Source organism: Solanum verrucosum, unplaced genomic scaffold (assembly GCF_900185275.1).
Source record: "Solanum verrucosum unplaced genomic scaffold, falcon-dt-bn FXZP01000166.1, whole genome shotgun sequence".
Taxonomy (NCBI): Eukaryota; Viridiplantae; Streptophyta; class Magnoliopsida; order Solanales; family Solanaceae; genus Solanum; species Solanum verrucosum.
Window position 1 is genome coordinate 900123 of NW_026020139.1, and position 13205 is coordinate 913327.

The window sequence follows — 13205 nt, forward strand, 5'->3', positions numbered from 1 at the left end:
ATTGGCTATTTCTAATTTAGTTCATTCAAAAATTATCTCTTTCTAAGACCTAGGTGTTATAATATCTCCCACTTAGAAACATTCGTTCTCGAATGAGATCACTCTATATAGAACTGAGGGTACTCAAATACCCAATTATGCAATTTAACACAATATAGCATATCAATTTAGGGAGTGTTTTACAAAAAGTCATTACCTTGGTCTTCAATTTCTATGGAAGTAAAGAGACGTGGGTATCTCTTCTTGATATCCTCCATAGCCTCCCAAGTAGCTTCCTTAACAAACTAATTACTTCATAAGACCTTGAGTGATGCAACCTCATTTGTTCTCAACTTGCATACGTGACGATCAACTATATCAAAGGGTATCTCCCCATAATATAGGATGTCATTAATACCAATATTTTTAGTAGGTATATTAAGTGAGGCTCGTCCATACACTTCTGCAACATAGAAATGTGGAATACCAGATGGACTATTGTTAACTTTAATGGTAGCTCCAACTCGTAAGATAAATTACTAATTCTCTTGGATATCCTGTAAAGACCAAAATACAGGGGACTAAGTTTCTCCTTCTTGCCAAACCTCATAAAACCCTTCATAAGTGAAACCTTCTAATAAATCAATCATACACCTCAATCTCCAAGCCTCTTCTCCTAACAATCTGTATTGAATTTCTGACGACTTTGTGTTGTTTTCAACCTCTCTTGAATGATCTTCACTTTCTCCATACCTTGATGAACCAAGTCTTGTCGTATCAACCCAGCTTTATGATAAGTCCACAATTTGGACTCATTTAGGGCTTTTTTAAAAAGGATTTGTGTCCTCAAATGTATATTTTGTCTAAATAACTTATGTAAATACTTTAAATTTAAGTATTTGAACTTAGGGACAAACCATGGACATTATGGAGCAAAAAGGAACAAGGCAATTTAAAGAACGAAGAAAACAAGGCCTGAGGATAGCTCAAATCATTGGTCGAATGGCCGAATGGCCATGGTCTCACCTAATGCTATATTATGCCAATCCCTGGAAGAGGTGACCACGTTAGCGATAGAAAAGAGCATTCAGCAAATTGTCGAACAACCATTATACCTCCTAAAGTTACAAAATGCCTGAGATAAACTCATGCTAAATTTGGCGACTGGAAGATTCTGTTGGCGTATCACCGATATATTCGGCGACGGACAATCAGGTAGTCAAAGATTGCTGGTAAGATTTGAAAACATGCTGATGGGTGAGATAATAGAGAAAAAAGGTGATTCGCGAAAGTGTTCGGCGAACCCGATCTGGATCGCCTAAAAATACAGTAGTCGAACCAAGTAATAGTAAAAAATGAAGGGCAAGAGAAAGAACAATCGGTGCGTCACCGACCTATCAACGATACCCGAATAACTTCACTGAATGCTCTATTATAGTCACACATCAAGCTTACTTAAATCGACTTTTGAAAAGAAGAATTATTATTCAGAAAGTGAGGAAAGAATTATTGAGAGAGAAAACACTACCAAAGGGTGGGGGGAAGTGATTTTAGCAAGATTTTGAGAGAGATTTTTTGTAAGAGAGAAGATTATCTATTAAATTTCATCTATAATTCTCATTTTATACCCAACTATGGGTGTGATAACTAACTTTGATCTTTTTATTTCTGATATGAGTGGCTAAAACCCTTTACTTGGAGTTTTGATCATGAAGCCAATTATTGAATTTACTTAATGGGCGTTTGTTAATTGCCAAGAATGGTACTAATTTGTAGTGGGTCTAAGTTGTTGTTGTGTTTCGAGATTAAATTGTGTTACTTCGTGTGTCAATTCCAGTGTCGTGCACTTGCGAGAGAGAGAGGTGTGAGACCAAGGTGGCAATATTAGCATCCTTAGTAGTGGTTTTCTTAGTTTCAGCTCGAGAGAGTGAAACAAGGAGCTCCTCCTTTGTTCCAGCTCGAGAGAGTGGATTTGATGAGGGTAAAGATCTGGGCTTTATTCAATCAGTGTTGAAGTTCGACAAAATTCAACATAGAAAAGGTAATTATTCGAGAGAATGTTACTTTAAATATGGTTCAACCTACCCACAACAAATTAGTCCATTATGAATACTAATGTTTACCCATTTTGTTGAGATTTAATAGTTGGCTGATCAATTCCCCGAGTTTCACTCTAATATTGGACTGTTTGTATTGAGCTATAAGTTTGAATTTGGTATGTAAAACCCGGAATTTGAGTTTCCAATATTAGTTGTGCAAGAAATGTTTGATTGAAGATATTATCATTGTATTTTTATTAAAGTAATTCGAAGGAAGCACTACTCCATGTGGGATCGATCCCAACTCACATAGTTGGGGTATTATACTGAAGAACGATCATTGGCATTTAGTATTGGATTAAATTCCACTTTATACATTAATCAAAATTGTGCCGCTGCTGGGGAGTAGCGGTTCTTAAAATTCTTTCATTGAAAGTTTTGACACTCTCAAATTTGTTGGCTGCTTTGTGTAAGTGTTGGCTGGACCACATAGAAATGAACATGAGTAAGGAAGAGATGAATAACAGTCAAGCAGGTCATCGAGACAATATAGACAACATCAATAGTGTCTACAACTCGAAACAATCGGGTGGAATGGGATTTGCATAGAACAAACTGATGGGAATGTGATGTTTGAAGTCACTAGCACAACTCTTCACCTTCTCCAAATGAGGGGACTATATGGAGGGCTAGATCACGAAGACCCACATAAGCATGTAAGAAGCTTTACACAGGTTTGCAGTCCTTTTTCATTCAAGGGAGTGTGGCAAGAGTCAATTCGGCTGCGGTTATTCCCATTTTCTTTAAAAGGAGAAACCAATAAGTGGTTAACCGAGTTACCAAACAATTCCATCACATCATGGGAGGATCTGGTTATAGCATTTAGCACAAGATTCTTCCCTCCATCTATAATGATGAATCTTAGAGATGAAATTCAAGGTTTCAATCAAAGGGAAGGGGAACCACTCCATGAAACATGGGTGAGATTTAAGAAACTCCTACTTAAATGCCCAACTCATGGGCTACCAAATGATTTGTTACTTCAATATTTCTACCGGAGTCTTGATTCGGTTAATAAAAGAGTGGCCGGTCAGTTGGTACGAGCAGGAATAATGTTACAATAATTTGAGGTGGCTTCATTTTTTCTAGATGACATAACTAGGATAAATAAAGCATGGTACACCATAGAGGATCATGCGTCTCCATTCCATTTAAGATTAACACAAGAGCAACATGATAAAGAGAAAGAGAGGGATGAAAACATCAAGAAAATATTGAACCAAATGGAAGTTCTACAGGGGCATATGAAGGGAACATGTGGAGTGTTCGAAGTTGGAACTGCAAAAGATGTGAGGAGGGTTTCTACCCATGCATTTGGCAGCGAAGTGGAAATCAACTTGGAACCATCATAAGGAAGTTGAGCAAAGGAAATACCATCAAGATTTGTCTGAACAAAATGAGTACTGGAGAAGAGAGGATGAATATGAAGAGTGGATGAATATTAACAAAATCTATTTTGATTCTTATCGTGACCAACGACACTAACCTACGGTACGAGTGTCTACGATCGTCAATAATATAGTAACCCAAGTAAAGGTTGGGGTCATGTCCCAAGGGAGTGGCTTTGAGAATTAGTAGAAAAATAAAATTAAATTCTAATTAGTCGTAGCTAAAGACATTAACGAGTAAAACATAGTAAATTAAAGGGGGTGACACAAAAGTGTCAAATATTAATTGGGGGTTTTGTCACAAGTATTAAAAATAACAAAACTAACAAGAAAATCAAGTATGGGGACAAGTTCTTGGGGTGTGACCGCAATACAAGTTGAGATAAATCGTTGGGTACATGCTTTCAATAGGAAATTGGCAAGATAATAGTGACTAGGCTAAGCTTTAGATGGAAATAAGTTCCCTCTCAGGGAACTTACCCGTTTCCAATGCGTTTCTCTTGGACACACATTTGCCGCATGAAGGCCAACCTACGCCTTACCCCACTCACTCTCTCGAGCTGAGTGTTAGGATATGGTAATAGGGACCACTCTCCCGCACTGAACCTCATGTCGACCCACCCCTTAGGCCATCAGTCTAGCAGTCTTGGTTTCGCGACCTCCCTCTCGGGCAAGCCGAAAACACATGGGTGGTTTTGTATTTGCAACTACAACCCCTTTAAATTAAACCACAACCACTAGGTGAGATCACCATTAAAATACATCTAACCTACCAACAAAAAAGACCCAACAACAATATCAATACATATTTGCTAAATCACACCCCAAGAATGGGGGTCTTTAGCCACACATCAAGAAATAAAAAAATACACCTAAAATGATACTAAAATCATATGGGTATAAATAATTAAACCCTGATTTAAGCAAAGGAAGGAGAATGGAGAAGACGCACTTCCAACTTGGGGAAGATGAAATCCTTCTTTCTTCAAATCTCCCAAAAAATCCTCTCCAAACATGAGAGAAAATATCCAAAAAAGTACTATTCTATTGTGAAAATTAAAATAAATGTTCGACTCTCAAAAAATTAATAACGATTTCCGTATTTATAGTCTTCAGAAATTAGTGTTGGCGGATCATTCGGCGAGGTTAGTCGGAATCACCGATTAACTCTGTGATTCACCCTTTGTGTAGTTCGTCCTCGTCTTGCACAAGCCTTTAGCATCGTCGTGCTCTGTGTCATTGGGCGACATAGAACTGCTTCGCGGAACTATTCGGTGACACACCGACTGCTCCTTTCATCACCTTTTTGATCTTGCTCCTTCAGGGCTTCGCGTACTGGAACAAAGGACAGAGTACGTCCCTTCGGTGAATTTCCAAGTGTGCTTGGAGATGCTCAAGCTTCAGCTTCTTCGTTCTTTTCAGCCTTTTTGTTCCTTTTTATGCCTAAGTGTTCATGCTTCCACTAAAACTTCAAATACCTGAAACTTAAGAGTTTTCATCATATATTGAGACAAAATATACATTTGAGGACACTATTTCTATAAAAGTTAAACCATAAATGAGTCCAATTTGTGGACTCATCAACACCTCCAACTTAAACTTTTGTTTGTCCTCAAGCAAGCTTAAGTTCAGCCGTTCAAAAAGGATGTCTCAAATAGTGCTACACAAGACTCAATCACGAATGCACACAACAAGACTAAAATTACTCATCCAAAGATCAACTATGTACTCAACGATTCAAGTTGTGACAAATCGTTACCAGAGATTCTCATGCTCACAACACTTGCTACTTGTGCAAGTTCAAGCTCAACAAAAAATATCCAAATGCCCTCACATAAATAATGATTCCATATTCACACACAGAGGTTAATCAATTCAAGATCAAGAATCAAATGCAACGCTCATACTCAAAAAGAGGAACACAATGCATGTTTTCACCCATAGGCTTGCCCTTATTTTCCATTGTTCTGCAACACCAGGGGTTAATGGGGACTTTTCTTGCACTTCTTGATTTCTCCTTTTCCTTTTCACCACACCCCCAACCTAGGCTTTTGGCCTAAGTTGGCTATTCACTAAACCACAAATCAAGAGGATTATAGGTAGTGGGTCAAGTAAGGTCTAGGTTTCATCAAGGTTATTCCAAAGAAAGGTAAGGCTCAAAGGGTGTTCAAGAGTGTTTCACATGCTCACGGGTAGGCCACAAAAGAGGTATATGTCAAATTTGGCTCACACTCTTCAAAAGTTGCCTAAGATCATTTCAAGAGTACACCTTACTAAATCAACACTACAACAAATTTGACTATCAAAGACAAATGATTTCGTCACTTATAAATCATATTTTGTCACCAAAGATCTTGTGTGACAAAAAAAATTTCGTCAGTCAGTCGTCACTAAAAGTTTACAAAGACGATTTAGTGCATCGTCACTAAAAAGTTATATTAACTACAAAAAGAAAAATTGTCCCCAAATGTGTTGATATTTGTGACGAATTTATTTGTCATAAAAAGTGTAAATTTTTTGTAGTTAATAGTATGATTTTGTCACTAAAAAGGTTATTTTCACTGACAAAATTACATTGTCACTATTTATTTAGTTCAGTCAGTGACGACATCAATTGTCTCTAAAGTTATATTATTTCGTAGTTGAACAAATGTAAATTTGTCACTAATGACTTTTTTTTATATACAAAAAATTATTTCGTGCTAAAATATATAAATTTGGGACAAAATTATCATTATAAAAAGGTTAACAATTACGTAGTTAAATTTATCACCGTGTCACGAAAAGTATAATTTTTACTGACAAGATATAATTGTCACTATAAATTATCATGATTAGTGACAATATATTTTGTCACTAAATGTAGTCGACTTATGACGAAATAATTTATTTGTGAGAGAAATATTTGTCTTGAAAAGTTTGATTTAGTTGTTGCTAAAAGTTACCTTTGATGAAATAATCTTTTGATGCTCACAAACATTCGATGACATTTAATTATTTCGTATTGATATTATTTTTTAAATTAGAATACATAAATTGAAAAATAAATAATAAAAATATCTCAAATAATCATAAAATTCATCCATTATCATAGCATTAAAAACAACAAACATTTGATGATGTTCAAATTTGTAAATGGTAATAATTCACTAGTTTCTCGTTAATTTGATAATTTATAAATGGTGACAAATTTTCTCATATTTTAGAAGATTAATTAATTCATCAATATAAAAAATTTACTAGGAAAATTCTAAAGTCATAATATGTAACATGAAAATTTATTAAATTAACAGCATGACAAATATTAAATTTATTTTTTAAACTTAGCAGATATCATATAATAATATAAACTCAACACAATAAAATAAAACATTTAACATAATAACAAAAAGTGTCTCTCATGATCATATATATTTTAGAATTAAAATAATATTGAAATAATCTCATTAAAAGATTCTTATATGATCCTAATGGAAGTACATAATGATAGTCGTCAATAAGAAAATAAAAATGTTACTCCTTATATGCTATAGCCAACTTATGTAATAACTTTACTCTTCATTCAATTTTTCAATGTACCTGTGTGAAAAGGAAAAAAATATAATTTTAATGTGTACTCACTGCTATTTTAATTTAATCATGATATATTATAAAATTTTAATTGTAAAGTTGCTATTAGAATGAGAAATAAATAAAAAAGATACTCACTCAAATTCCACAGTAAAATTGCCAATCCTTCTTTTCTAAGGATATAGACCTTGAGCTTTGTCTGCAAACAAAAATAAAATAAAATCAAGAATCATATTTTTTTAAAAGTTTCTAAAAATTTCTAACGCTGAACAAATTCATAGGCTAAACACAAGTAACTCGTTTAAATTATCATACTATATTTTAAAAAAAATACACTAGAGTGAAGGGAGACAAAGTTCATAAATTAAAATAAATTTAAGAAACCCACTGAAAATTCAAGTGAGGTATAGCAGAAAGTAAAGAGAGTTGCATATTTTCATATTATTTAAGGAGTATGCATCTCATGATAAAACACTGTAAATTCAATAAAATAAAAAATAAAAATAAAGATAATGGGAGAGAAGTATTACGTGGGGAGATAAGGAGTGGATGTGGCTAATAACTAAAAGAGAGGTTTGTGGAAAAGGAAATGAGAGAATTACGTATGTTTTTTTCCTACAAATTTGGAAATGAATACTCTCTTTTAATCTCTTCATTTGATTTTGGTAAATACCTTTATCTGATTTTTATTTGACATAAAATTTAAGAAAGTAATTTAATTTATTTGATTTTGACTTGACATAAAATTTAAGAAAGTAAATAAGATTTTTGAATCATGTAATCTTAAACTAAAAATATGTGGAATGTGTAAAAAATAGTTTTTAATCTTCTAATTTTAAATATTTCATGTGAAAAATTAGAATTAAAAAGTTACCAAAATAAGGGAAGAGAAATCATTTAAAAAATAAACTAAAAAAGGAGTATGGAAAATAAATTAAAACAAAGGGAATTATAAATATAAAAAAAAAGTTGGGTAGAAAATTAAGTATTTATCATAATATAAAGACACTTAGTAGTCATGCAGGGAAATGTGTTGGTTTCATTTTATTTTCACACTTTATATTTATTATATTACCCATAATTTATGGCTACAAACAATAAAATTTGTGTAGAAAGAAATAATAATTAAGACATAAAAATATTATGAGTGTTACAATTTGTATAAATCTTCTAGTTCTTCATTTTCAAAATCAATCCAAGCATTTTTAATTTGATCTTGAATTTATGTTGGATTTGATATATATTTTGATTTGAATTTGATTTCTCATAAGTACTTTGATGACCGCCTTAAACAAGTTTTCCCACAAACAAGTGAATTTGATCTTGAATGTTTTGATATTTAATTTATCCTTGTTCTTTATTTTCAAGTATTTATAATATATATGTACACAAATGTTTCAATGCTTGCAACTTATAGGAAATTTGTAATTTTTGATCCATGGGTTTTTTTAAAAAAAATTCTAATGACTTTTCTTAATTTTGACCTCCTATTTATAATTATAAGATGAAAAATTATCAGGTTCAAATGACATGGTGATATTTAATTATCGAAACATGTCAATTGTGGTTGTATATTTTCATTGTCATCGAATTTAATGCTATGTCATTTTGATTTGTGACATGATCTTATTTTCTCTTTTATTTGATTTGGCGTACCACACCAGCTGACATGTAGCACCGAACTAGACCTCTAGAATAAGATGAAATTTTGAATTTGGCAAAGTGATATAATCTATCATTCGTAGCCCAATTAAATGAGTTAACGCACAATATTATGGTGCACATGATACATTAGATATCAAGTAAGAAATTTTAATATTGTGATTGCACTATTATGATATATATATATATATATATATATATATATATATATGCATTTTAAGTTTTTTTAGTATTAGGTATTTTATAAATATACCAAAATGTGTAGTTACATAAAAGATTATAGTATTATATCATACAAGCTAATGTTAGTACAAAATTAAATGTGTAGATGTTTAAATTTTGACTACAAATTTTTGATATTGAAACAAATACCAAAATTATTGATTAACAAAAAGTTGCTTGTAATTTCTTTTTAACATATATTTCTACACATATAAGATTGTAAGGAGTTAATATGATATATTTTTTTCGTTTTTTTTAAAAAGTAGAAGTCATAATTCTCTATTAAATGACTATAAATAAATCAAAGTTGAACCAACTATGGTTGCCAATATTTCATGCATACTGCAAAATATCAAAATAAAAATTTAAAATTATCGAATCATATCGAATTAATTTGATATGTTGTATAATAGTATTTTTAAAAATCAAAAATTAAATTTACCTTAGTCGAAGTTTGAATTAAGAAAATTATTACTTTTAAAATGTCTTGATTGAATGTCTTACGGAAAAAAAGTTAGAACCCATGTCTGATGGATATCATACATGAGTTATAATTTTTTCTGATAGGTAGAACTTCATGTCAATTGGGAAGGTTTAGTGTCTTAAAATATCTTAATCATTTGTCTTATGGGCAAAAGTTAGAATTTTCTAAAATAATTTTTCTTAAAAAAATAATATTAAGCGGGGTTGAAAAATCAAGATCACCCATTACTGAGATCATTTTAGAGAATTTTTTTAGAAGGGAAAAATTATCAAAATCACCATCTTAGGGTCATTACTAAACTTGACCGTTGAAAAAAGCTAAGATAAAAAATTGATCTTTAAGAGTGAAAATGACCCAAATTAAATTTAAAAATTAATCAATCATCTTTAAGTTATAGCCATTATTATTTCAAACATAACCGATTCGCGTTGCAATTGTGACCAATTATTGAGTAAAAATCAAATCTACTCAATTATTTATAATTAAAGATATTTATGAAACAAAGGCAATATGTATTAAAATTGAGATAATCATTTAATTAATTTAATAATGAAATCCTTTTGATTTAGCAAAATAAAGTAATTATTAATAATATAATAGGATCCTGATCATAATTAAAGCACAGTTGGCTTTAATTTGAAAATATAAAAAACATACTCGTTTAAAGTACTTATTTTTTAATAAATAAAGTAGTTTTTAAATTAATAAAATGACATTTATTAATAGTTATTTCACTATGTTTGAAATTCAAGAAACTAAGTTAAAAGAAAAAGAATTGATTAATTAATTTAAAATATCTTTGGTCAAAATAGAGTCTCTACACCCACAACCACGACAACTAGCCATCATCACCGCTAACTGCGATTAAATTCTTTTTGGAAAAATATATATTATTGATATAGTATTAGATTAATTTCACATTTTATTAAATTTATTATTAATATTTTAAATAAAGATAAATTTTACATATTCATATATTAATAATAATCATAATTATTTAGTATTCAAATTTTAAAACAACATCTCAATTTTGAGATGCATAATTAGATTTATACATCTAGATCTAAATACACATCTTAATATTTAGATATGTATCTAAATTCAAACATCATAATTTTATTGAAATCAAATAGTTGGGGTTCTTGAGACGTTCGAAATTGAACTTATTTTTAGTCATCATAGAAAATAGTTAGTTAAATATCCATAAAATATTTAAAACTTTTGCAAAATAGACTTACAATCGATGTTATCTTTGTATAATTGCTCTCTGTGATATCACAATCCCACTCACATTAGATCTTATGTTAGCACTGTCACTTAAATTTACTTAAGGTATAGTTCGACGTTATCATTATATCGTTCTATAGTTTTCTGTTGTTGTTACCTATAGAAAACGCTTTACAGAAATATTGCTAGTTGCTACTTACAATTGTAAATAATAAGCCTAATCAAAGATTATTATATATTTTGCTAAAAATAAAATTAGAAAATAATTAAATTATTTAGCTGCAAATTTTAATTTTATTTTATTTAAATATTGCATATTTTAGAGACAAGAAAATGTTTGTCACTAATTGATCATATTATTAGTGACAAAAATTTAGATAGCAATCAAATATGAAATTTTGTGAGTAAAGCTTATGACATTTGACTACGAATTTTAATTTGTCGCTATTGCAATATTATATTTTTAGGGACAAAATTTCTTCGTGTCCAAAATTATAACTCATCTAAGACAAATAATAATTTGTCACAAATTGGGTGTAGTATTAGTGACAAAATAAGTTGTCGTTTATAACTTAGAATGCGTCACTAATAGTAATTAATAAATGGCGCCAAATTCTTTTTTGGTGGGAAACTTAAATGGACAAAAAATTTCTACAAAATTGTGTGTTTCGTCACTAAAAGTATTTTGCTCATACATTTAAACACGAAATACAATTTTTGTCACAAAAAGTGAATAATTAGTGACAAATTTAGTATCGTAGCTAAATATCACATTTGTTGTAGTGCAATCAGACTAACATGGCTAATTCTAGGTATTGATGCAAGGTTCAAAGTAAGCTCATCACACAAGGCATTGACACTTGAGTCAAACAAGACCAGACACTTTCGCTAGTGTTGTTATGTCAAGAGAATCAATTTGATAAATGGATACTCACAACGAGATGGAAAGAGTTCACATATTGTCTATGCAACTTCATTTGACCTCATCATAGTCGTACATTCATGTTCGTTTGATTGTAAGTACTATTTAAGTCATCGCAATTGATCGAAACCGAGACTCAATTTTTTGCAAAAGAACAGCCACATTCAACACATGAGAGGTGGTAGAAACGTGCAAAAAATCTAAAATTTTTCAAAAGGGTCAAAATCATTTTGCAAAAATAAATGGAGCCTCAAGCTCAATTATCCACAGAAAAGATGTATTAGAACAATTTAAAACAGAACAACTCAAATAGCAGCACAAAATACGAACTTCAAATAGCACACAAAAGGTGGGCCTCACCCCACCACAAATAAAAGCAATTTGTCCTCAAATGCAATAAATGAATATCCAACAGTGAGAATAAAGAAAGATAGAGAGGGAGGTAAAGAGGGGATCCTGTCTACATGCTTGCTTCATCTGTCGGGGTATCGTTGCCGAATGCATTATCCTGGAATGCGACAATGGTTCTCAGACTATCATTCCTAGCTTCTGCAGCGATGTTACCCGCAACCATTCTGTCCACTTCATGGACTACCAAAAATAAGTCTATGGCCGTGCAGAGTCCACATTTCCATGAGGAATAGTGGGGTCAATGGGGGTTCTCCTGCTGGCACTTACTTTCTTACTCTTTTTTCTTTCTTTGGCCAATTCTTCTATCTTCTCGTATCTTTTAAACTCTCTTGCTCTTAGATGTCGGGGTGGCATGTCCCTTCTCGCAACTTTTGGTCTAGTCATTTCTATAAAGACTTCGAGAAAAGTTAGAGAGTATTTTAAATAGGGGCAGGGGAATTCTGGGTGTAGAATAGCTTCACCAAACTAGTTGGCGAAGTACTCATCCATTTAGGCCATTCGCTGAAAATGATGCACAGAAGGTGCAAGGGTGCGGACAAAAGGCGAACAAGAAGTCTTTTGGTGAGTCGCTGAGTGCGCTTAGCGACATTAGGCTCACCACCAAAAGTTACAGATCAATTAGTACATGTAGCATTCAGTTAAAGGTGGAATGGGGGAGTTAGGTGAACCACCAAGCAATTTGGCGAGTTTGTTCATCTCGCCGAATAGCCAAACGTGTCCATTTTCAACCCATTTCTTTCAAATTTCACCCCGCAACCTAGATAATGAAATTTAGGCTTAAATAACACAATTTCAACGAAAACCCATAGATATTTCACATTTTCCCCCACGTAAAAATTCAACTCAAAGCACAGTCGAATGGGAGTCCCTCAAATCACGCGAAAGCTGCTGAATCATAATCCATAATACATGCAATCCCAGTAACTCAGAGACTCAGCAGAGATTTTATACTATAAATCATCATGTAAATGAGTACAAATTTTGATAAAATAACTGAGGGGTTTGATTACCAACCTTGGTACTGAATTAGATTGTACTGACGTGCTAGGTAGCAATGCAATCCAAATCCGTGCACAATTTGACACTTAAAGTATTTTAAAATGGAAGGAAGTATAAATCTAAAGTGCAGGTGTGAGTTTGATAGGATGAAAAGTGATAGGAAATGAATGAAATAGAACTTTTAAACCTGTGGCTTGCGAAAACCTTCTAGTTTCCGCCCATTCGGCGATGTCAGTCAAGTT

The 13205-nt window shown here is 32.0% G+C and overlaps 1 non-coding gene across 1 annotated transcript; it reads right to left on the reverse strand.

Annotated features, from left to right (window-relative positions):
• Window positions 1–2935: 2935 nt before the first annotated feature.
• On the reverse strand, window positions 2936–3042 carry LOC125827523 (small nucleolar RNA R71). Its single transcript, XR_007443002.1, has one exon. It is a non-coding gene; the product is annotated as a small nucleolar RNA R71 (small nucleolar RNA).
• Between the last annotated feature and the right edge of the window lie 10163 nt (window positions 3043–13205).